Here is a 23,788-nt window from a genome sequence, read left to right on the forward strand (position 1 = left end):
GGGGAGAAGTTGCTTTTCTTTCTCCAGAGGGTGATGTGTGAAGTCTGGTAAATGTTGTGTGGCGATGTGATTTGAGTCTGCATGTGTTGTTTCCAAAGTGCCTTGTAAAAAATCAGTATGACGGTAAACAGGGACTCCTCAGGGACAGAGACGCTGAGAAAACCTGCTCTCCTAACACCTTTAACACCCCGACATGCCTAATTAGCACTTACCATGTGATTTCAGCAAACTTGTATGTTTGATCTCCTTGTACTGATTGGGTAGATGTGACGCTACCTATTACTTTCACCAAGATGCCCTCACTTTCTTGCAACCGTTCCCCACTGGCTTGTGGCCTGAGCTGAGGAGGAGTGAGGTGTGGATCTGACCAAAACTGTCATCTATTTTGAACAACAGGCAGACCTGTCAATCAAACTGTAGATACGCCCCAAATGATTCCCTGCTTCATGGCCTATTGTCCTCTAAATGGGACAGATTTTGAAAAAATTATCATCATGTTTTATTGAAGGGACTTGAAATAAGACTAAACTTTTTGGAAAAATGTTTACTAAGGGTATAAATCAAATGAAAAGGTGGGCAGTTTTCATATAGACTTCCATACAATCTGACTTCTTTTTACAACCAGTGAAGGCAAAGACTTTTTGCAGCATTTAGTCTATGTCCACTTTTGAAAACAGTCTGTGTGTGCATCAGGTTTTTACAAGTACGACGAATATGTCAATGAATAAGAATATTATAATCATATATTTAAGGTGTGCTATGCTATATTCTGCTTTACCAGTGAACGCTGTGTCTATAGCTGCCCTCGCACACCACAGGGTGGAGAGGTCATGCTAAGGGGCTCAGGTAATGTGTCTGACTTAGCTGTGCCGACAGTGGGTTGGGCCAGTAATGACGGCCACTGACCCCGACACCAACATATGCGCCATCCAAATGAACATCTCTCTCTCCATGTCAGCTATCCATCTCTGTCAATCTCACTCTGCCACCCTGCCTATCTATTTATGCTCACTGCCTGTCACCTATCTGTCTCTGTCTTTATCACTCTACCCTCCCCCTCCAAATCCCTACATCACTTACTCACTCTCTCTCACTCGCTTTCTGACTGTGTTTTTGAAGTGCTCTATATCTTTACCCAACTGTTCGTCAATGTCAAGGTTTTTCGCTCTCACTCAGTTTTAGCCCTCATCAGCTGAGTTTCATCGATGTTTTCCTGGATGCCCTCTGCTTCCCACCAAGGTCTTTCCTCCTCCTCCCTCTCTTTCTCTTTCGTTTTCCCTGTGAGCCTAATACCCAGTCTACACCATCACTCTGAATCTGCAAAAAAAAAAATAAATAAATAAATAAAAACAACAGGAACTATTTTGAAATGTAAAGTTTGAAGCATGAATAGTGGAGAAATGTCACAAGATTTAAATATGAACCATGCAAAATAAATGCATTAAATTGTGCATTAAAGTGGTGGGGGCAAGCAGCAGCTGCTGTGGCCTTCATCATCTGAATGCAGCCAAACTGGGTAGCTGTCAGGAACAATGTGTACATACACATTTATTTTGTTAAAATATATTTTTGCCGTATGTGCACGTGCACTATAGTGTACAATGTGATGCATGCCATGAAATCATATGCATTAATGTATGTGTGCTGCTGCATGCAATTTCTTGCACTTGTGTGTGCCCGTGCGTGCCACTGGGGCAGTATATATCTGCATCAGCTGTTTACTGCATTGCAGGAAATCTGTCCCAACCGGCGGCAGTACAGCCTCCTGGCGCCTCACCTCGTAGAGGGGCACGCATCAAAATCATTTTTGTGCCTTATGAAACGTAACAGCTCAGTGAATTTTAAGATTCTAAATGTACCACAGATTCATAGAAAGATGATTGAAGTGGCAGCACAAATTGGCCAACTTTTCCTTCCTTTTCATGTCTTTGTTTTTTGTCTCTGTGTTTTATACTGATTGTATGGTTTACTGCACCTGTTCACACAGCTGTAGAGAATTTTTCTAATAATTGTTCATAAAAGAAAAAAAAACATGTGAAATATCTGTGTCTTTATGACTAAGGAAATTAGAATAAAAAATGGAAAACTGTTACAGAGAACTGAAAAAGCACAAAATTGAAAATGACTATGAAGTGTAGAAAAAAAAGTCAGTTTCAGAAAAAATACAAATGGAAAGTTGGCGGCGCAGTGGTTTACGCTGTTGCCCCACAATAAGAAGGTTTGCTTCCTGGCCTTGGCCTTTCTGCGTGGTGTTTACATATTCTCCCTGTGCCTGAGTGGGTTTCCTTCCACCGTCCACAGACATCATGTTTGGGTTAACTGGTGACTCTAAATTGTCTGAGTGTGAGTGGTTGTTGGTCTCTGTGTGTTGGCCCTGTGATGGACTGGTGACCTGTTCACGGTGTACTCTGCCCTCACCTGGAATGTTTGCTGGGATTGCCTCCAGCACCCCCGCAACCTGGAAATGGAAAAGCGGTAGAAGATGGATGCATGCGCAAAAAGTAGCATTCAAGGTAGAATCAGCTACAGAACGTTTAGGTGCATAAATATTTGGACAATGACACAATTTTCAAACATTTTTGCTGACCTTATGTATTATAAAGTAAAAAATATCTTACTAAAATGGAGAATAGCTGCCATTATGGTGAGAAACTGAGCCAGTAGCACCAGAACAGTGTTGTAAAGAACACTCTGGCAACTGATCTGTTTTACCAGAAGACCATTATTACACAAGATTCAGCATCAGACGATCTCAGGTTCATTCTGATGACTATGAGCCAAAACAGCCAGAGTCACACAGAACCATTCTCAGGAGAAAGGACTCTCAGCGGTCTATCCCCGTGCAGTGCGCCAACCACCCTCCTCCCTCAACTCTTACATGTTCTGACTAGAGAGGATGTGGCATAGCGGGAAAAAGAACCTTGTGAAAAGTGGTAATGAAATTTTTCTCTTTTGCTTACTGATCAAGATGATAAAGCACACAACTCCAACCAGCTGATGCCCTCACTGTGCCCCATAATTGCAGTTTAGTTTGTGTGGGACAGAAGTCACCTGGGGACATTGTTCCACCTGTGGTATTAAGTAATGCAGGTGTTTGCTTCATACCGGGCCCTTTCAACCCTTCTCCTCCTTAGCAGGAGCTAACATCAGCAGTGAAATGGAAGCATTAACATTCTGAGGAGAAGGTGCTGCATGTGTGATTGAGAGAGGGAGAGAGAGGGGAATTGGCTGCTGAAGGTCTGGTATCAGTCAAGCTGTCTTCTTCATGCATGAGTGATCGGCCTCGGCTAAGGTCTAATGTGGAATACTGACAGGAGGGGTGGAAAGGGCTGAAGAGGAGGAGGAGGACGGTGAAGATGTTGCAGCGAGAGTAGGCGAAAGGGAAGAGAGGAAGAGGAGGACGAGATAGAACAGAGGGTGAGGATATCCACTCTGTCTCATTGCAGCCTGGGGGACAAAAGTCAATTTAACAGCAATCACTTGGCTGATAACAGCCACCCTGTAACCTGTTACTCCCTCAATGACTCCATCTCTCTTCTCCAACCCTTCCTCTCCTTCTTCCCTTCCTGGCCATCCCCAAGGAGTGCTATCATGTTTTCATTCCTTGTTTCCCGACTTTAACACGACCATTCCTTCACCCCCTTGGTTCTTGTTTATTCTGCTGTTTTCAAATGGCGTTTTTTTTTCTTCTGTTCTATCCACCGTTACTTTTCTCTTTCACGTTGGAACTCCCACAACCACAGTCATTGAAGCAAATCTGTTACTCATTCTTCAGAAGTAAAATGAGAACATGTCACACACTTACTGCTTTCACACACACATACACGCATAAAGAGATTCTATAAACTTTAAAAATTGACAGGACCTATTTTAGTCTCCTGTGAAAGTTTAGTAAACTCAGCTGGCCCTTTGGCCCATATCCTCTTGCTGCCTGATCCTTAGCTTTTGTGTGTGTGTCTGATTTTTGTGTGTGTGTGTGTGTGTGTGTGTGTGTGTGTGTGTGTAGCACACAGCCAACTACATCACAGGCTGACAGAGCCCTTTCCATTTATAGCTGCCCCCTGAGTAACCAGCCCAGAAAAGGGAAGAGGACAGGGGACAGACACCGTGTCACATTCTCACACCACACCTGCTCAGCAAGGCACACAGAAACACATACTGTATACATAGAAATGTACAAACTCCAAAACTGCACTTCAATACACACTTGCATGTTTGTACAGATTTTATGCACAATCTACTCTGCACTCGAGTCCACTAACATAGTGCACACAATAAATCAATGGTGCTCACATGTATTTGGATATTTGAAAACATGTCCATACAAATAGCAGCACATAAAATATTACTGTGCGCACACACACACACACACTCACACATACAAGGGCCAGGCGCATTTATGTGGCCATAACAATAAAGGTGATCTCTGCTCTTCATTAAGCTGAAACATACTCTTCCTCTTCATGCTACTGATTTAATTTTTCAGCATCATGAATTGTTTCCTAATTAACAACAATAATTCCTACCTCTCCTCTATTTACTGCTGTGGTAATAGGGGATATCATGACAGGTATTAACCTAATTATCATGAGAATTATTGCCCCCTCCATGCCCTAGCTGTGATCCAGTGTGAAACAGTCACCATCACCATCCATCCTGCCTTGATAACAAAGCACATTAGGTGCCTCACCACCCCGTTATGCCCCAGTGGATGTTTGCTGCAAGAAAGGTTCATCAAAATAGTTCATGTTGGGATGAAAGCGTCTCATTTTTATCAGGTAGAATCTCTCCACTGTCTCCTGGACTATACAAACAATAAACCATAACATTATGACCACTGACAGGTGAGTTGAATAACATTGGTAATCTGAGTACAGTACCACCTCTTATTGGGTGGGATATATGAAGCAGCTCCTGGTGGTACCTAGAGTCAGGACTAAACATGGTGAGGCTGCATTCCAGTTTTATGCTGCTAAAGTCTGGAACAGCCTTTCAGAAGATGTGAGACAGGACTGAACTCTCACAACGTTTAAATCCAGGCTGAAAAACGTTAGGCGTGCATATGACAAATGCTTTTTTAAGCTTTTAATTAAATTATTATTATTATTATTATTATTATGTAATGTAATGCTTTTATCTGCATTCTTTTAATTTTGCATCTGTTAAGCACTTTGAATTACCTTGTGCGAATTACGAATTGGGCTCTCTACATAAACTTGCCCTGCCTTCCTTTACTAGTGGACATTTTGTTTTCAAAGTTGTTGTGCTGGATGTTATTGATTAAAATTAGTAAATAAACTTCAACAACGGCAGATCTTTTGGGATGTTCCTGCTCTGCAGTTGACAGTACCTACCTTGGTGACACTGGCAAGGGAAACAGGGAGTGATGCAGGTTGTTGTGAGTGGGGTCATGCAGATGAAGACCAGTCAGGGTGTCCATACTGATCCCTGTCCACCCCCAAAAGCTTTAACAATCTAGTTGAGTTTCAGAGATGGCATAAAGCAATGGAAGATAGCAGTCTGTCCTGAGGAATCGTGTTTTCTTGACATGATGTGAAAAGTCTGATGCATGGAGGACCCACCTTGCAACTTCAAAGACTTCAAAGAACTAGGTCTGGTTCCAGATACCACAGTTCACCTCCAAATGCCTACTGGAGTCCATGCCTCAGTGGGTCATGGCTGTCTTGATAGTAAAAGTGGAAACTATATTATACCAGGTAGGAGGTCATGATTTCATGGTTGATTGGTGTATTTTAAATAAATGTGTTTATATGTTGGACCAAACATCGTTTTCTGTTCTAAAGTTGACATTTTCACATTGGAGTCCATGGACTGACTTACTGTTGGAGCCAGGCTCTAGTGGTGTTTAGAAGAGCTGCACAGTTTGACAAGACAGTTTCTTTCAGCCCTGAAGATTGCTGCCTGGTTTTGACCAATGACCAGGTATAAACAGTTTTGAGGGTGCTGCTTAGCACAAATGAAAATATCATTTGTGCAAGGCAGCACAAATAATTGCCAGTTGCCAGTCTCCCTACTCCTGCAGAGTATAAATAGATAAGACAGGAACTGCAAGCCACCTCATGCTGTTCTGACCCACGGGCTTCCTGTATGCCTCCAATCAGAATTTGATGTATATAATGGCCTGTATAGTGACAACATTAGTATGAACAGTAACATCAATCTGGCCTTTCAACATATGAGCAGTGATCCACTATAATATATGGCTGAGAGGACACAGAGAGAGGAGGCATGTGAAGGATCAGATTGTTAAGAGAGGATGGATTTTTAGAAGGGAAAGTCAATTACGGCTCACAAAGCACTTGGTTAAAATATCAAGGTCGCCATACGGTGATAGGCTCTGTATCCATACTGTGTCAAAGTGCTATTTTTCATCGCTTTGTCTCTGTTCTGGAGGTCAAACCCATTTGGGCTTCATTTATTAACCCTAAAGTGCTGCTGCTGGCAGGAGCCGGTTTCTGAGCGCCGCGGGGCTGGGGAGAAAAGCAGAGGTCGGCCACAGGGAGGGAGAGCTGTGTGCAGCTGTATGTGCTGCAATGGCTGGATGTAACTGTGTTCTCATGCGTATGCATGTGCATGCACATATATGTGATACTCTATCCATCTATCTAATAGAGTAACATTTATGGACACAGTGTGATGGAGAGAGGGCGAACCCAAATCCACAAAACTCCATCTGCCCTCAATAAACATTAGAGAGATCATCAAGGAAAAGCAGAGGACGGTTGTTTTTATCACAATAATGGCACAGTACTTTAGCAGATTAAAAATCAATGGAGCCCAGCGGCTCGCCGAGAGACTGTTGTTTAGATATACAATGTCCATGTGTCCGAAGGTCGGGGGTGAAGGTAGCGCCATTGCTCTGTCAGTAAGGACCAATGTCTCTTTACTGCATTACTGAGCAAATGTGAAAATAATTTATCATGCAAAAATGGAATTTATCAGGTAATTACAAAACTTAAGTACAGAGTGGTCTATCAACAGATAAACACATGCATACGTCTGATGGTCGGAAGGAGTGTTTGTTATTATTTATGCTCATTGTTGTTCATTGCTGTCTATTGTCCTTTTGAGGTTTGAAGGGGCCCAACATAATGAGCCAGAGAGAACTGAACTTATATTACATGATTGATAGCAGCGATTTAATTCATGTGTCCCAATCATCAGCTAATTTAGAGCAATGTAACTATCATCTGATCGTATTCATGCAGGTGCTAAAGTGGAGAGATCCATCCATCACATTTTTCAACTTGTGTCAACATCCAAGACTGCTGCAGGAGAACATATTTCCTTGATGTAGCGATGAGAAAAAAAGCGTGAATAGAAGTTCAGGGCATCACATTTAATTCATTCATTAATTTGCTACCACTTATCTGTTTCTGGGTCCCGGGGGGTTCTGGAGTCAATCCCAGCACATACTGGATGAGGGCGTTGTACACTCTGGACAGGTCACCAGTCCATCACAGGGCCAACACACAGAGACTGATTGTGATTGTTTTGGGCTGAGAGCGATGTGTCGTCATTCCCAACTCCAAAGCCTGGCTTTCAAGACATAGCAAGTATAGCATGTTTTCTAACATGGCTCTTTTCTACTGGTGCCGATATTTCAGTATGACAGATAATATCATATAGCCAATCGAACCAGGAAAATGTTCGGGAAATGAAACCTACAGTAAAGGCTCAGTGGAGCCTTTCCCTCTAACGTTGACCATTAGAGGGATAGCCTACAGTATTTAGGAAATTCCTTGGCAGAAATTTGGAGTGCCTCGGGGACTGCTGCCGGGATGAGTACATGTCCAAAAGTTTCCCTGATGCTATTTTGGTTTGGACAAATTACTTGTCATTATATTATAACTGTAGCACAACCAGTTTTCACAAAGGGGTCATATATGATACACCTTTGTATTGTGAGTGTATGTATTTTCCACTTTGACAGTCATGTGACAGCACATTCCTGTAACAGCCTTCCGCCCCCAATGCTCCACCAATGCAATGAAAACATGAAGTGAATAAATGAGTCTCCTGAACCTATTAGTATGTTTAGTAGGGCCCTCCTAGTCAATATATTTAGGACAGATGTGTGATGGACAGTGTTGCTAGCTCCCCAGTAAGGAAAGTCATAGACACTGTAGAGAGAGTTTAACACCGGGGAAGAGTGAGTACGAAAACATCTTAAATGTGTTTAGCACTATAAATGAACTTTCTTCTGTTGATTCATTGTTTTTTTTTTTTTGCCAGTGATACAGGCAGGTGGTTGATGTTGTGGCGATGGAAGTAAGCTGACCGAGTGATGTTGTTGATATGTGATGTGAAAGAAAGTCTGCTGTCGAGGATGACGACCAGACTGTTGACTTGAGGGGAAGGAGAAATGGATAGGGTGGATCTAGCATTTCAGTTTAGTCACTGTTTAATTTGAGGAATTTGGATGAAAACCAGGATTTTATTTCAAGGAGGCAGTGGGTGACAGAGGAAGGTGGGAGGTTAAAGTCAGGTTCGGTGGAAATATGGAGTTGGGTGCCATCCGCATAGCAATGGAAGTGAATGTGATGTTTCTGGAAGATGTAGCCAAGGGGGAGTAAGTAAATGAAGAAGAGCAGGGGCCCCAGAACAGAGCCCAGGGGCACACCTGTGGTGGCTGGGACAGGCTGTGATGTGAATGACTTAACTTGAATGGACTGAGAGTGGCTGGAGAGGTAGGATTGAAACCAGTTGAGGAGTGTGTGTGTGTGTGTGTGTGTGTGTGTGTGTGTGTGTGTGTGTGTGTGTGTGATGCCAATAGAACGGAGACTGTCCAGGAGGGTGGTGTTTGAGATGGTGTCGAAGGCTCACTCAGGTCAAACAGGATGAGGATGGATAAAAGACTAGAATCAGCTGTCAGGAGGAGATTGTTGGTGATTTTGAGAAGTGCCGTTACAGTACTGTGGAGAGGGAGGAAACCAGGCCTGTCAATTCCTAAACCCTGTGTTAGAATAGGGTTTATCTCACGCCACATCCTTTCGTCAGTGGAGTTTACCCACTCATTGAAGCTCCTCCATTCTTTCATTTTGCTCTCAATCTGTCAGTCTTTGGTGAGACTACAAGACTACAACAAGTAACACTCTATCAGGAGAAGTGACAACAGTGGGATCAGAGGAGAGGAGAGGAGTGTCTGTTATTTAAAGGAGAGGAAAACACTATCACAGAACTCCCTACGCTATCCTTCATCTACATAACAGTCCGGTGTTTGCACATGGAGCTCTCTGGGTCAGACAGGTTGCCAATAACTATGATGATATGTAGTAGACTGGCATTGACTTGAAGTGTATACAAGTGGATGCACCGCACGAGAAAGGCATGCTGCATGGATGTACTCTGCAGTAGCTACAATCCTCACACAGAGGATTAATGGGATGTTAAGATACAGGTGGCTGCCAATATTAGATTCTGTTTGTTGAGCATATTGTTATATTATTTTGACTCCATGACTGCTCACATCATCATTGACAGAGTCCATTGAAGTTACTGGTGAAAGTGAGGAGACTCTGCTGCCGCTCTGACAGATTTTCAATTCAACATCATTTTCATTGCTACTTCAATGGGTGTAAAATTCTGTCTGTTCCCCTTATCTACCATCTCCTCCCTTTCAATGCAGATGACACTATTGGTAAGTGCCCAAATCCTTTTAAAATGGCCAATTTTGTTTTGTCATAACAGATTTTGTCATTTAGCAGGATTTGCCTTGAAAATGAATCCCAGTCCTCCTTCATTTCAGTTTGTCCTTCCTATGGCTGCATCTATGCTGTCTTCTGACTGTTCAGCTGGTGTTGAGGCAGTTACACCTTTAAGGTAAAGGTCGCATGTTTGATTCTAATGTGAAGAACAAATGAATGCCAATGCGTGCACTTTTCTTCAAGTGCATGTGATTATGGTATTGTGTCTGCTCTCATCAGATTTATATTGTTTTGCTGGCTGAATTACTCAGTGATCTCTGGCCAGTTACTGGACAGGTTATATAGGCAGGTAACTGCCCTCTGTTCTCTCCCCTGCTGCTCAGCACATGCTCCGTTTCCTGATCACCAAGCGTCTGCAATCATCACAGGTATGAGATCTGCTGGAAACGGGAACGCCTGCTGTAGATGAAGGATCCGCACCAACCCTCACCTCAACATCCAAACTGGGAAAGCTGTCGCAACGTATGACACAGCATTTTCCTCACTGGATCTTTCTGTGCTCACGATGCTCTACAATTTCAGCATGCCACTGTTTCGGAACATGAACAAAAACAGTGTTGGAAAGTGAAATTTAATTATTTTCACTGATCACAATATTGTCTGTTGTACTGTACAAAAAAAAGTCATTGACCCTCCTGCAATCCTTACTTAATGATTAATGTCTATTTTTTTGGCTTTGTGTGATGTGGAACATCGGTTGCCTCACAGCAACAAGGTATTAGGTTTGATTCCCCCAACCTGGGGAACACTCTTTGTTGCGTTTGCATGTTTTCCCTGTGCTTCTAAATTACCCATAGAACTGAATGTGAGTGTGAATGGTTGTTTAAGTCAGCCCTGCTATAGACGCCCTACCTGTCCAGAGTCTCCCCTGCCCAATGTCAGGTGGGATTGGCTGTAGCTCCCCTGAGACACCGTGGATAAGGACTGTAGATGATGGATGAATGGGGAAGTGGGATATTCCACAAACACCAAGATACATCATCCAGGAACCAGTACAAAAGTCAGTACAACATTATCTCATTATTCCTCAATGACTCAGTGAAGTCTGAGTCCGCAGGATTCACCTCTTGGGGATTATCAGGGTGGTGGTTACAATATTTCAGCCTGGAGCACAAACCCACCAAGAGCTTTCTCAATATCTTGAACGTGAATCAAAGAAATGGGAATGGCAATTTAATAACAATAATGACTTGCTTTAAATCATTACAAAGCCACTAATGATCCTTATAATTACACTTGCACTACATGTTTGTTGCTTCTAATTTTTTGTCCATGAAACTGTTCTTCTCACAACAAAATTCACAACAAAAGTGATTAAGATAATGATGGCTGATTTAGCATCATGCTCGCAGAGGGAGGTAAGGCTGCATCAGCTAAATACCCTTGGATGTACTAAATCTGGATTTGATAATTAATTCACCGTCAACTGTCAAGCTTGTTTATCTCTTTTGTCTCGTGAGAGTTGGAATGCTTGATTCATGTGCGTCTGGTCCTTATTGTCCAATGGAAAAATTTAAATTAGCCCATTGTATAGGGCTGTGATCGATCAACCCTGTAAAGTACTTTATGCCTTCAAAGAGTGGCACCTTAGTTTGTGGCACATGCATGTTCGTGTAAAACGTTGCCATTTCTGGCTCGTCTGTATGTTGTGGTCTTAAAAGAACAGAGCCCATTAACAGCTTTCTGCAAAGGTGATCCAGTGCTGAGTCAGGTTCTGAAAAGGGGGAAGTAATTCTTGAAGGACAGTCCATCCAGGATGAACTCCCCCTTCACAGCCTCCATTCCCAGGAGTGAGGGTTTGTAGAATTGGCACTTAAACCTCACCCCTGCCCCCCAACAAAAGGAACTGACCAGCATAGGAGAATAAAATGCTGATCTAAGAAGTCAGTGTAAACCACTTGAGGGTCAAGGAGAAAAGAAAAACAAAGAGAGAGGTGTAATGATTTATCTCAGCTATGACACTTTTTACACAAGAAAGAGAGGTTAAAAGAATGTGGTGGGTTTGAAAAAAATTGCAGAACAAAGGTGACAAAAAATAGCCAGGAAGATAGATGAGTATGTGAACAAGATAACAGAGAGAAAAACTGTTAGAGAGTGATGTATAGGAAGAAAAACTATTCTGATATTATCCTAAACTCTATTTATGGCAGTTTGTCTCAGATTAGAAGTGTTACAGATGTTTAAAAAAAAAAAAAAAAAGAGAGAGATAGGCTTTGAAAGCAAGATAGAGAAAGACAGAGATGTAGTGAGATTAAATACAAAGGGGTAACATCACTTAAGAGACACCAGAATAATGTGCCCCTCAGGCTAGGGAACATATTGACACAAAAATTCATTCAGGAACAAGCACACACATATTTTATCTGGAAAATACACAGTTTAATCACAGTATTACATTTCTGTAAAATGTTACAGAAATGACAAAGACAATAAATTGTAATTTATGATTTTTTTATTTTATCTTTGTGCTCTGAGATTGGCTCCAGCACCCCTGCGACCCGGAAACAGAAAAGCTGTAGAAGATGGATGGATGTTATCTTTGTGTCTTCTTTCATGCAAGTATTGTGCAAAAATTGCACAGCATGTGAAAGTTGTCACAAAACTCAGTCTGCCGTCGTGTTAGAAATCATGATAGCTGCTCCGGGAGCTTGAGCTTTGGATCAGTGGTGCTTGAAGGTAAATGCTCAGTACAGTTGTGTAGTGTGTTAGGATATTGATATCTTCAAGTTAGTGCAATAAGTTAGTTACAATAAGGCAAAGATTCAAATGTGGACAAGGATTTGCAAAGGTCAAAGTCAGTTTAGTTGTATCAGGACTGATTTATAACGGGGTAAATAGAAAGCAGAAAAAAAAAAAAAAAAAGACTTCCAGTCATGCATGAGTTTTTAAAATGCCTCTTTTACTGAAACCCCATGTACCCCGCCCTCGCCCAGAATGTCGGTTGGGATTGGCTCCAGCAACCCCCGTCACCTGGAAACGGAAAAGCGGTAGTGGATGGATGGCTCTCTGAGAATATAATTTGCATCAGTAGGAAAAGAAAATGGAAACGAAAGATATATCTTACAGTTTCTGTTAGTTATCACAGTGAACAGTAAACATCGTTTACTTCTAAGTCAGCTCTGCATAAAAAAAAACAAAAAAAAAAAACAAAGCTGTGTCTTGTCAGGTGATCAGATGTCCCCCTCCTTATCTGACTCAAGTTGAATGGACCATTCAAATGATCTCTGCACTGGACTAGCATGAGGAATTTGCTGAATAATACCACAACATTTTTTCACTGCATTTAAAAATGCGATATTCCTTCAGCAATCACCATACTGTTTCAAAAAAGGGAGAAGTGTACTTGATTAAAGCAAGTCATTGCTTCATTGCAGCTGGGTACCATCAATGCAACAAACGAGCTCATTCCAGCTGTTCATGCACAAACACTGAGATGTTTTTCTCTGAACCCAAGAGGATTCATTAAGATAGTGATCCATGAAGGAAGCCATTTTGAAACCGGTGTGAGGGAGCGTGATTCCTGATGCTGGTTCTGAAACCAGTAAAGCTAATGTTATAGCTGTCATGATTTGAATTGGAGCAATATCAGCCAAAGCTGCAAGCCATGGGTAAAATGTGAAGTATGTGATTAGCAATTCAAAGGACATGACCAGGTCAAATAATGGGAAATAAGGACTTGATACCATGGAAATAACTATGAATTGTAGGCCTTGTAAAACATTTTATTTATTGACTTGGCAGAAGTTCATCGCCTTAATGTCACCAGTATCATGTGTGCATGCTAAACCTCTCGGGATTATTCAGCACCAATCGATTCCAAATGGAAACAGCCGCAATGGAGAATTCAGATTCATTCAACTTAATTTTGTGGTGGTAAATGGTGTAAGGGTTTTAATTTCTGGTCGGAATTGGTGCCTGTCCCTGATGAGATTTACTAATAATGTTACTGGGAAGTGTTTTCACAGAAATGATTTCTAGATCATCATAAATTTGTTGTGACACATTCACAATGAGATGACGCCTTCAAGACGAGTCTTTATCGGTTATGATGTAAAGTATTGTATTAAGAAGTTGAATTTTGTTAGTTCCAAAAACATACTGAGAGCAAATACATAATAAGACAAATAATAAGAGATGTCATTGCACCACAGGCTGTATATAAAAGTGGACTTAGGCTTTTGGACTGTAAAATGCAGCCAATGTCAACGAGCCTGAAAGCTTCTATCAAATGACCATCACTGACCATCTCAGATCATAATGAAGTCTCTTTGAAAACGACTTCTTATTTGATTTATTACCTTCCTAATTAGATTAGATAGTCTTTGGTTTCAGGTCTTTTTCAGTTCACCATGATGCTTCATATAAAACATTGGGGGCATCTCTGCCATGTGAGTGGGACTTTATCTGACAAGGCAACCAGACTGACAATCATAAGTACACATCAGGTCAGAGCTACTCCACATCCTTCAGCCACAGCTTTTCCTCCAAATAGAGTCAAAAAAAACACTGGGAACAACAGAATCACAAACCACTGTGATGTCAGGGAGGGTTGCCACATTCTCTCCACATACACATGTTCTACTTTGAATTTCCTCAAATTAAACTATAAAATCAATTTGTAAGCTTGTAAAGTATAAATCCACTTGCCTTGCAAGGTGGTAGCCCTCATATATATATATATATATATATATATATATATATAAAATTACATTACATTTCTATAATCTTTACAAAAATAAATAAAGGACAATATGTGTCATGGCTGTATGAAAACTGTGTCTTGGCTAAAAAGTGACTTCCCTGCTTTGTATCTTCAAGTAACTGGAAATGATTATATTATGTACTACATATCCTCATGGTGAAGGACTGATATTTCTTTAACACATTTATTAAAAATTGGTGGTCTAAACCACATAATTCACATAACAACAGTTATTACATAACTGTAATACACTCACTGTGTGAGCAAGGTGCTCTCATTTAAGAAGACTTTTTCAAACTTCATCTAAACAAACACCCCCTGGTGCACAATTGTCTGCCATCTAATGTCTCTATTTTCTTTCATTAATAATATTTTACAAGGACAATAAAACATTTTTACATTTTTAAATGAAAATCCGGTTTGGAAATTAAGCAGAAAGCACACCAGAGATCATACTGAAAACTAGAACTAGCACTTAAGAGTAATGAAAGCAATATCACCTCACCTCCTTCAGCTTTTTACTTCAATCTCCTCAAGTTCTCCAGTTTCCTCTCTCGACCTTCCTTTCTCACTACTGTGATTTCTATTTTCTCCTCTTTTTTCTTGTCTTGTATTAGTAGCTGTTGTAAGGTAAACAATGACATTTCTCTGCGGCCTGGGGACTCTAATCAGAATATTCATAGACTATTGATTATTTTGGCTCAGGAAATGGAGAAGTCCCTCCACTCCTCTTTAGCTGTACACACCTCTTTCTTAATCTTCTATTAATGTGTCTGTGAAGATAGAAAGACAGCTTAAAGGTTAATTGATAAAACGAGGTAATGGCTGTGGAAGAAGTGGATGAAGCTGGTCACAGGAGTTTATTAGCGTGTCTGGATGTGTGTGTGTGTGTGTGTGTGTGTGTGTGTGTGTGTGTGTGTGGCAGCCTGTTTAATTTCTAATATCTGATTCAGCTTCATCTTCAGAATTCTATTAGTTTGATCACATTAATGTAATTCGTTATTGTTACTTACATTATTGTAGCTGCGGTCAACAGCAGATATTTTAAGCCTCATCTATATAATTTGTCCTCTTCCTGAGAAAATACTGACACTGTCCTTGCCACTGTTGGCAAGTGCTTGCTCATTGGGCGATCTGTTGGGTCTCTTTAAACAAATTTATAAAGAGTTTGGCTGAGACCTGCTCTATATGTAAAGTGCCTTGATGTAACTTTGTTATGATTTGGCGCTATACAAATAAATCTGATTTGATTTGATTAGTCACTATAGACTAGACTAAATGAGATCAACGCAGCCATAGATTTCTCAAGAGCAGAGTGGGCTGTTTTTCCATCACAACCAACATTGTCAAACTCCTTACTAATCTAAACATTGACGAAAAGGGCTGGACCAAGCGACTGTGACAAACTTAAGCGACTGCTAGCATTAATAATATAGCAACTTTTTCTGGTGTCTAGCTTGAAGGCTATTCCAAAGAGTAGTGATTTGCTTGCTGGTTAGGTAGTTGAAGACCTACGCTTGCAAGCCTTAAAGCAATTGCTGTGCAAACATAAATTCTGAAATATTAGAAATTCAGTTCATTCCATCATTCATTTTGCACCCCCTTAACTGTTTCCAAAGCCTAGCTTATACTGGGCGAGGATGAGATACACCCTGGACAGGTCACCAGACCATCACAGGCCAAACACAAAGAGACAGACAGAGACCAACAACCACTCACACTCACACTCAGACCTACAGTATCGAGTCACCAGTTAACCCAAACATGATGTCTTCAAATGGTGGGAGGAAACTGCAGTACCCGGAGGAAACCTACGCAGGCATGAGGAGAACATGCAAACTCTGCACAGAAATGACCCAGGCTGGGACCCGAACCACTGGTTGTGGGGCAACAGCACTAACCACTTTGCTGCCATGTTGACCATTACCATAATCCCATTCACCTTAAAAAAAGGAGACAAACTTTCACTATAATACAGTCACTGTGTGAGTAAGGTTCTCATTTGAAGAGACTTTTCCGAACATTGCCCTGAGCTTTGGTCCCCATTAATGGATCTGTTTCCGCTGTTTAGTGTTCACAGAACTCCATATCTTCATCCTTCATCTGAAACAGATTTACAATTAGATTTCCTGCAAAAAGAAGGTTAGACTGTTTTTACGATTACGTGTGGAAAAAAAAAGTGTTTATTTTGCTCTAGTTTCATTTTTACGTCCAGTTACCACTCACCTGTATGAGAATCAACCTGCAGGAGTTGCTAATGAAGTTGTCCAACACTGTTAATTATGTGTGTGTGTGTGTGTGTTTGTTCTGATTTGAATTATCTCTGATTGTTTCAGTTATTGAAGTTAGTCAAACATTTTGCCCGATCACAGCTCCTTCAAGGTGAGAGAAACTATGCGTTACCGATTTAGATTGACATCATCTTCCTACAAACCGTCTGAGCTATGCTCACAAAAGAAGTGACAGAAAAAAGTCGACAGCTGTACATGTTGTACAGCTGCATTAGAAAATCTGAACTATTAAATTAACATTTAGTTGTATTTAATCATTGCAAGAAGCATTCTGTTACCCTTGCCAGCAGATATTGACATCAACAGTATGGATATGATTGGCAAAAAAAAAAAAAAAATAAAGATAATTTTATTGAAATAGCAGTTCAGTCTAATTACATAGTTACATTAGCAGTGGTGCTATTGCTGACGAGGCCTGCAGAGAGGAATGAAACGCTTGTTGGGGACCAGCTGGAGGCCTCAGGGCCCGGAGCAGGTTTTTAGTTTGCTTATGCTCGAGCTGCCTATGGCAACATCACTTGCATCAGCATTAGTGACTTTCATGCACGGCTGGGCTTTATTTCACATTGACTCATTTAATTAATCAGTGGGAAGAAAAGCAGAACACCAGTGGAACTCCCCTACAACAATTGCAGTGCCGTTGCAGGTGACTAGCTGATTGACCTACAGCGTACTCACAAACACACAGACGTATTGGTACACATTCTAACATACACAATGTACATTTTGAAATACAGCCCTTGCATTCCACTATTATAAGACACAGAGTTTTCTAGCGCCATGATTAAAGTTGACAAACTGCTTTAAAATGTCAGAGAGCAGTGTAGCATGAGACAGTAGTGGTGAAAAGGACAGATTCACTATACACTCTGGGACCTCCCAGCATTACATTTATCCCCTAATACTGCAGACTTTTGTCGATAAGTCCATAAAGTTGTCAAAAGCATTTTTGAAGTGGTGATATTGAACCAATGAGAGGATAACTGTCTCAGATTGTATAACTGGGAAGTGTAGTGTAACTATGTGGCTTTCATCCCTGACTGATCCAGTCAGTCTGATGTGGAGGTTTCATATTTAAGTACAGTCAATGAACGATCCAAAGCTTGTCTCACATTAACATACCTCTGTACCCTTGGCACTGAGATTCAAATGTCTAATGACAATGAAAAGAAACTTCAATATCTTGTGTGAATCCACCACAGGATTCAAGTAAATATTTATTTTTCCTAAATAATGAGAGAGAGAGCATTTTTATAGAGCCACCATGGAAGAGGTGAAGTACCAGAAAACAGTAGGATGAAATAAAGTGACATTTTGGTCATCAGTACTTTTTTTTTTTTTTTTAAACATGCTTGTACAATTTGGGAAAATGTACAACTTTTACTCCTACCTAATTAGAAAATATGTCTAACTAAGAGACATCTTCTGTTTTTTTGCAGCATGGAGGCTCAGGGGTCAACAGCGGCACTTGCAGGTACAACCGTTAGCTGAGCTGTCAAGGCATTCACTTTACCAGCAGCCTATAAATAAATCACTCTTTGCTTCAGCAGCAGCACAAGTTAACACAAAACAAGATTTGAGGTATTCACTTCACTGAACTCTCCAGGCCCAGTTGCCCAATTGTTCACAGTTTTTCCTCAATTGTTTACACACAAATACTGGTACTTGAGACACAATGACCACAACATGTATCTTGTGCATCAACCCCCTGAGCCAATTCTGTGAAACTACAAGCACAATTCCTGCTTAACACTCAAATTGCAGTTCTAAAAACACACTTTCTTTCAAAACACTACGCACAATTCTCTGCATTAGGCAAAATTGTTTTCACAAGGAACACAGTGTCATTCAAAATTGTAAAGTTACTGCACTACTATGCACACTGACTTATCACATGGGAAAAACACCTGTCACATTTTTACAGTAAGAGCTTTAGCATAAATGTGTGTAAACAATCAAGAAAAACTGTAATCCCTGCATTGAATAAAAGTAATTTTATGATGTGGTATTATGTTGCAGAAGGGTAAAGTCATTTCCTTAAAATTTTCTGGTTATGCCCGCATTAAAAGTTCAGAAGCAGACAAAAGCCCTGAATTTAAAGTTCAGGTTGTAGGAATTTGAAAAGGATGCAGTGCCTGCTGAAATGTGAACTTTGGTCTCCAGTATCTTATTTAGATCCAGTCGTGGTTAAACAGTTTTGTCTTCCCAGTTGATTTGCATTTGTCCCCAGTTTTCCTTCCCAGTCTGTCTGTGCATCTCCTGGACAGCGTGGCTGACCACCACACACCTGATGATCATTCTCACGACTAGAGCTGCTTAAACACCAGAACGTCCTCACATTTCATTGTTTCAGAATTGTAATAAAATTTTACAGCCAAATCCTTACACTAGTTTGCTTTGATAGCTTTGCTCCCTTCGCTAATCTATTCTTCTGGTCTCCCTGAAAAGCTCCAGTGATGTCAAGCCTCAGCTGGTTCCTTTTAATTAAGTGCTGAAATTCTAGCCACGTCAATCTGTACTTGTTACTGCACTCCACCATTTCTAGCTGCTCAACTACCCAGCTCACCTCTGTTTTACTGACTTCTCAAAAACCCCTCCATGTCATGGCTCCCATGACTCTGTGTCTCTGTGTTGGAGGCGTGGCTTCCATTCAGTTCACTTGCTCTCAACAACTCACCTGCTGCCAATCACCTCATCAGTGCTGTCTACTTTTACCCTTGCCCTCCAGTCATTCAGTGCGGGTTTGTTCCCATACTTTGTGATTGCCGCTAAGACTGCATGCTGCCTCAGACGATCAGCCTCTCTGCTGTTTTGAGCCGGATGTCACCTACACCTGGTGCTGCCCCATTCATTACTCATTCTTAGTCTCTGTTCTTTACAATAATCTGTTCTACCTACTCTGTCTCTGAGTCTGCCAGAGTTCTGGTGTAATGCACAACACTCCCAGTTCCCCCAACTCAACGGACCTCACTCAGATTCTACTAAAAAAAAAAATATAATAAATAAATAAAATTAATAGATGAGTGTCACTAATTCTGTACATCCACTTTAACTTATTCTAAAGAACAACACAAAAAAAAAAAAAAAAAAAAGTTGTTTATCTTGATTTGTGTGTTGATGCCTGAATTGTCTGCTGCGACAAACTGCAACAGTTTCGCTTAATGCTCGCCTGTAAAGAGCCACAGATGGATGATACATCCTACAGATGCGCTGGCACACATCAGTGATTTGACCTGGGGTCCAAGGGTGTCTCAGGTCTTTTAACAAATCGGACACCCGCTCCCAGGCGACTCACCTGGAGTTGATCAGACTTTGGCCTGTGTCTCAGCAGCATTCAGCGACGGGTCTGCCCTTTTGAGCCAGAGTGACCTATTGGCTTTCTCTGCAGCTTTTCTTGCAGTTTGTATGGCTTTCCTCTTTGTGACCAAAGAGATACCAGTGATTGTGAGGACTCTGCAGAGTAGTTGCCATGCCAGTCCTCTGCCACCCACCTCCAGAGGGTCACAGCAAGTTCAACCTTTTCCCCCTGCACTCTTCCCAGAGCTGCTGAAACTTAGTGCATGTACTCTCATTTGTCCCTTCCATGCGCTCTTAGCACCGTGAGCTCCAGAATGATCATTTACTTCATGGAATCTGACACAATGATCATGTCTCCCCTCCGTGATGGCTCATGGCCTTTGTTGGTACTGCTTTCAGCAACTGCCTTGACAACTTGGTTGTGACGCCAATGATGCGTCCAAGAGCTTTTGGGCAGCTGCTGAGGAGATGTTCCAGGGACTAGACTCGATAAATCATAATCATAACCATCCTGATGCAATAAAAATTTGCTTTCCAGATCTTCCGCTTCATCACATCCTCCCATTTAGTCCATGCTCCTTGCTTCCCCGTCCCCACCATTATGCTAGTTCATACTTCCTCCACACCTGCCCGCAACTCCTCCTGCAGCAGATGCCTTTGGCATTGTCAATGCTGGTCCAAGAAGGAGTCCCATTCCTGTGTACCCTTGTGCTATGGACCCAAACAAGCAATCACGCAATAGGGTGTATTTTCAACTAAATGGGAAAACATTTAATTAGTTAACTCCATGCTGTATTGAAGACGACTTTAAACTAACTGGGAAAATATTGGTCATAAATTAAGACTACAATTTATCCATAGATTTCAATACTGACTTCTTTGTCAACCATTGAAGTCGTCATTAAGATATGATTAGAATGCAGGGTTAAGACACTAACCAGAAGAAGCACCAAAGCAGAGCAGGTGAGTATGGCAGGATTCTAACCCAGGCCTCCCATGTGCCAGGCAAGCATGAGGGCTGGGTGTGGATCCAGACCTTGAGACGAAGTCTGCGGGGCTGATGGCACCAGAGGTGGCGAGCCGGCGAGGTGAGGCTGAAAGGTGGGTCACTGGACTGAGCAGGAACAGGCAGACTGCCACCCAGCCACAGGCAGACAAGAAGCAGAACACTCTTGATCGGGGACAGAAGGCTGGTGGATTTACCACAGCTGAGACGTGAAGCAAAGGTCAGAGGCAGGTTGGGTCAATACCAGGGAAGCAGTCCGAGAATAAACACCGGAGAGTCAGGCGTGAGAGTGAAGACAATCTGGCAAAGAGTGAGTGGAGTGAAGCTGCATATATACTGACTTGGTTCGAGATGGAGAGCAGGTGGAAGCAGTTAGCTGATGAGGGGTGTGGCTGAACAGCAGAGCAGACTGTGACAGTTAACAGCCTCAGAGCTTTCCTCTACTTTTACACACCTCTAGGGCTGAGATCCTGGTTCAACTCATGATGGGGGCTTACCGTCCTGCAGTCCCCATCTGTTTGTCCCATTTCACTCCTATCAGAAAATAATATGGCCCATGGGCTAAATCTGGCTGTCAAACAGATCCATGGCTTCCTCTTGTGTCCCATGCTGCTTGGCTTTGTTGTCTTTAGTATTGGCATTAGATTAAGGTATTTTTCAGCTTGAGAACCAACTTTACCCTTATTTGTGCAGGTCACCAAATTATTATGTGTTATTTCTCAATTCAGTCCAAAAATTGAGTTACTACCCAAAAAGCATTTTGTGTGGAGCCTCTAGCTCTCCCTCGAGGCACTCTCTCAGGGAGTGAATTGGTGTATGAGGGATGATTATCATGTCATAGCTGTGTGCACGGTTGTATTGTCGATTTATGAATATTAATTGAGGTTTGACACTATTATTGGCTGAAATGCATGCTGAAAGATGGCATCTTGCCCAAATCATCTACACGGCAATAAAAACTTAAATTGGAGTGCTAGGCCGTATTCTTTATCTATGATTTATGCACTTTGCCATGACTGAAATAGAATCTGAGAATCTGAGGACAAAATAAAGCACTTGGCTGAAACCATGTTCTCAAAGCCTCTGCTGTTCTAGCACCATTTATAAAACCCTAACCCTAACCCTTGATTCCCATATTTGAACCATACACTGTATATATGCTCATACGCTCTGAGTCTGAAAAGTAGAGCCAGTGCTGAAGAGCTTGAAATCTGCATTCTACCTAATGACCATCAGGACCAACTAAAATGATTGAAAAAAGAAGTCAGAACGTATTGGAGGCTAAGAGAATGTTTCATTAATACTCGCTTGATTTGTTTGCTGAGTTTTAAGTTTTAGTTTCAAGTATTCAATCAAACATGCTTTTTCATGGTCCAATTTCGAGGTAAAGAGAGAGGACAATAGACCAGATGCCTTCAGGCGTGTAATACTGTGTGATTGACTGACAGTACAAACATTACCTGTCTGAAAATCAGGAGAGAGTACAGAGCAGGTCAGATCCAGTGCCAACTTCTTCTGATTGCTCCTTCTCCACATTTTCCCTGATTTGAAAAAAACAACAAAACAACCCAAAAACAAAAAAAAAACAAAAACTGGATATGCTAAAATGCTAACAAATGTCCAGGTTTTGCGCTCCTGCATCTCTGTATTCACTGAACCAAAGGCTGCAAGAATGAGCTGGAAACATGAAGACGTTTTGTAGAGCTGAGGGGAACAGCAGAGTAAGGTCATATTTTTCTGTGGATTTGTTCCACCGAGCTCCTTTACATCAACTCTTCAAAACGTGGGATGGAATTATCCCAAACCCAAAAATGTGCTGCAAGTACAAATCCAAGCTCGACAAAGTTTCCTTTTACATTAAACAGGGTTTTCCTCGGCTGTCACTGATATTTCTTTTCAGTCCTGTGCCATAGCTGACATCTAGTCATTTAAGGAGTCAGACCCTGATGATGCCTTTTAGGTAGACACCTTCATTTTTAACAGACATATAAAAAGTCCATCTGAGGCAGCCCAACAGGCGTGAAATGTGAAAGGAAGACATTCGAGGACAGGAAATGCAGAGGACTCAAATTACACCCCTCATCGCTTCACTACCCACCACTCCTCACCACAGTCCCCACTCTCCCAGACACCGAAATGCCTTTTAAACCGTCATTTAATCCCATCTAATGAATTAGAATCCCTTTTTCTCTTTGCTGGGTAAGTAGGGCTTAACAGTAATTGAATGGGTAGCACTACTCTGTGTAATTTTTCTTATGCTAAGACAGGGAGGGGACAAAAAGAAAGACGTGTGAATTTAATGTAGGCTTACGAAGAGGAAACTGGCCTTGAGTCCACAAAACGATCTTAAGAGGAGGGGCGGAGGCTGCTCAATTCCTGCTTGTACCACCCCTTTGCTGACCTTTCTGAAATGGACTTTAATGCATAAAGTGGAATAAAGTGGAATTAATCATGTGCAGGGACTAGGTCATGGACAGGGGTGTAACACAGATGGCTGAGTGGCACCGCTGGTGTGTGTGTGTACGTGGGGGGTGATCACGACCGAACCCTGAAAGACAAAAACATACACACACCCACACTCATGCATGCGTGTACACACACACAAACGCTTTTCGACAAAATTTGCATTCTTTGTCAAACAAAAGTGCAGACGAGGTGCATACCCACACAGATAGCTCTTCCATTTAATCGCCCTGTTGAGTTTGTAGTTTCAAAGGTTACAACTGCAGCTGCAGTCAACTGACGACCTTAGTCTTTTCTTTCT

The sequence above is a fragment of the Echeneis naucrates genome, chromosome 7 (assembly GCF_900963305.1).
Source record: "Echeneis naucrates chromosome 7, fEcheNa1.1, whole genome shotgun sequence".
In the NCBI taxonomy this organism is placed as follows: Eukaryota; Metazoa; Chordata; class Actinopteri; order Carangiformes; family Echeneidae; genus Echeneis; species Echeneis naucrates.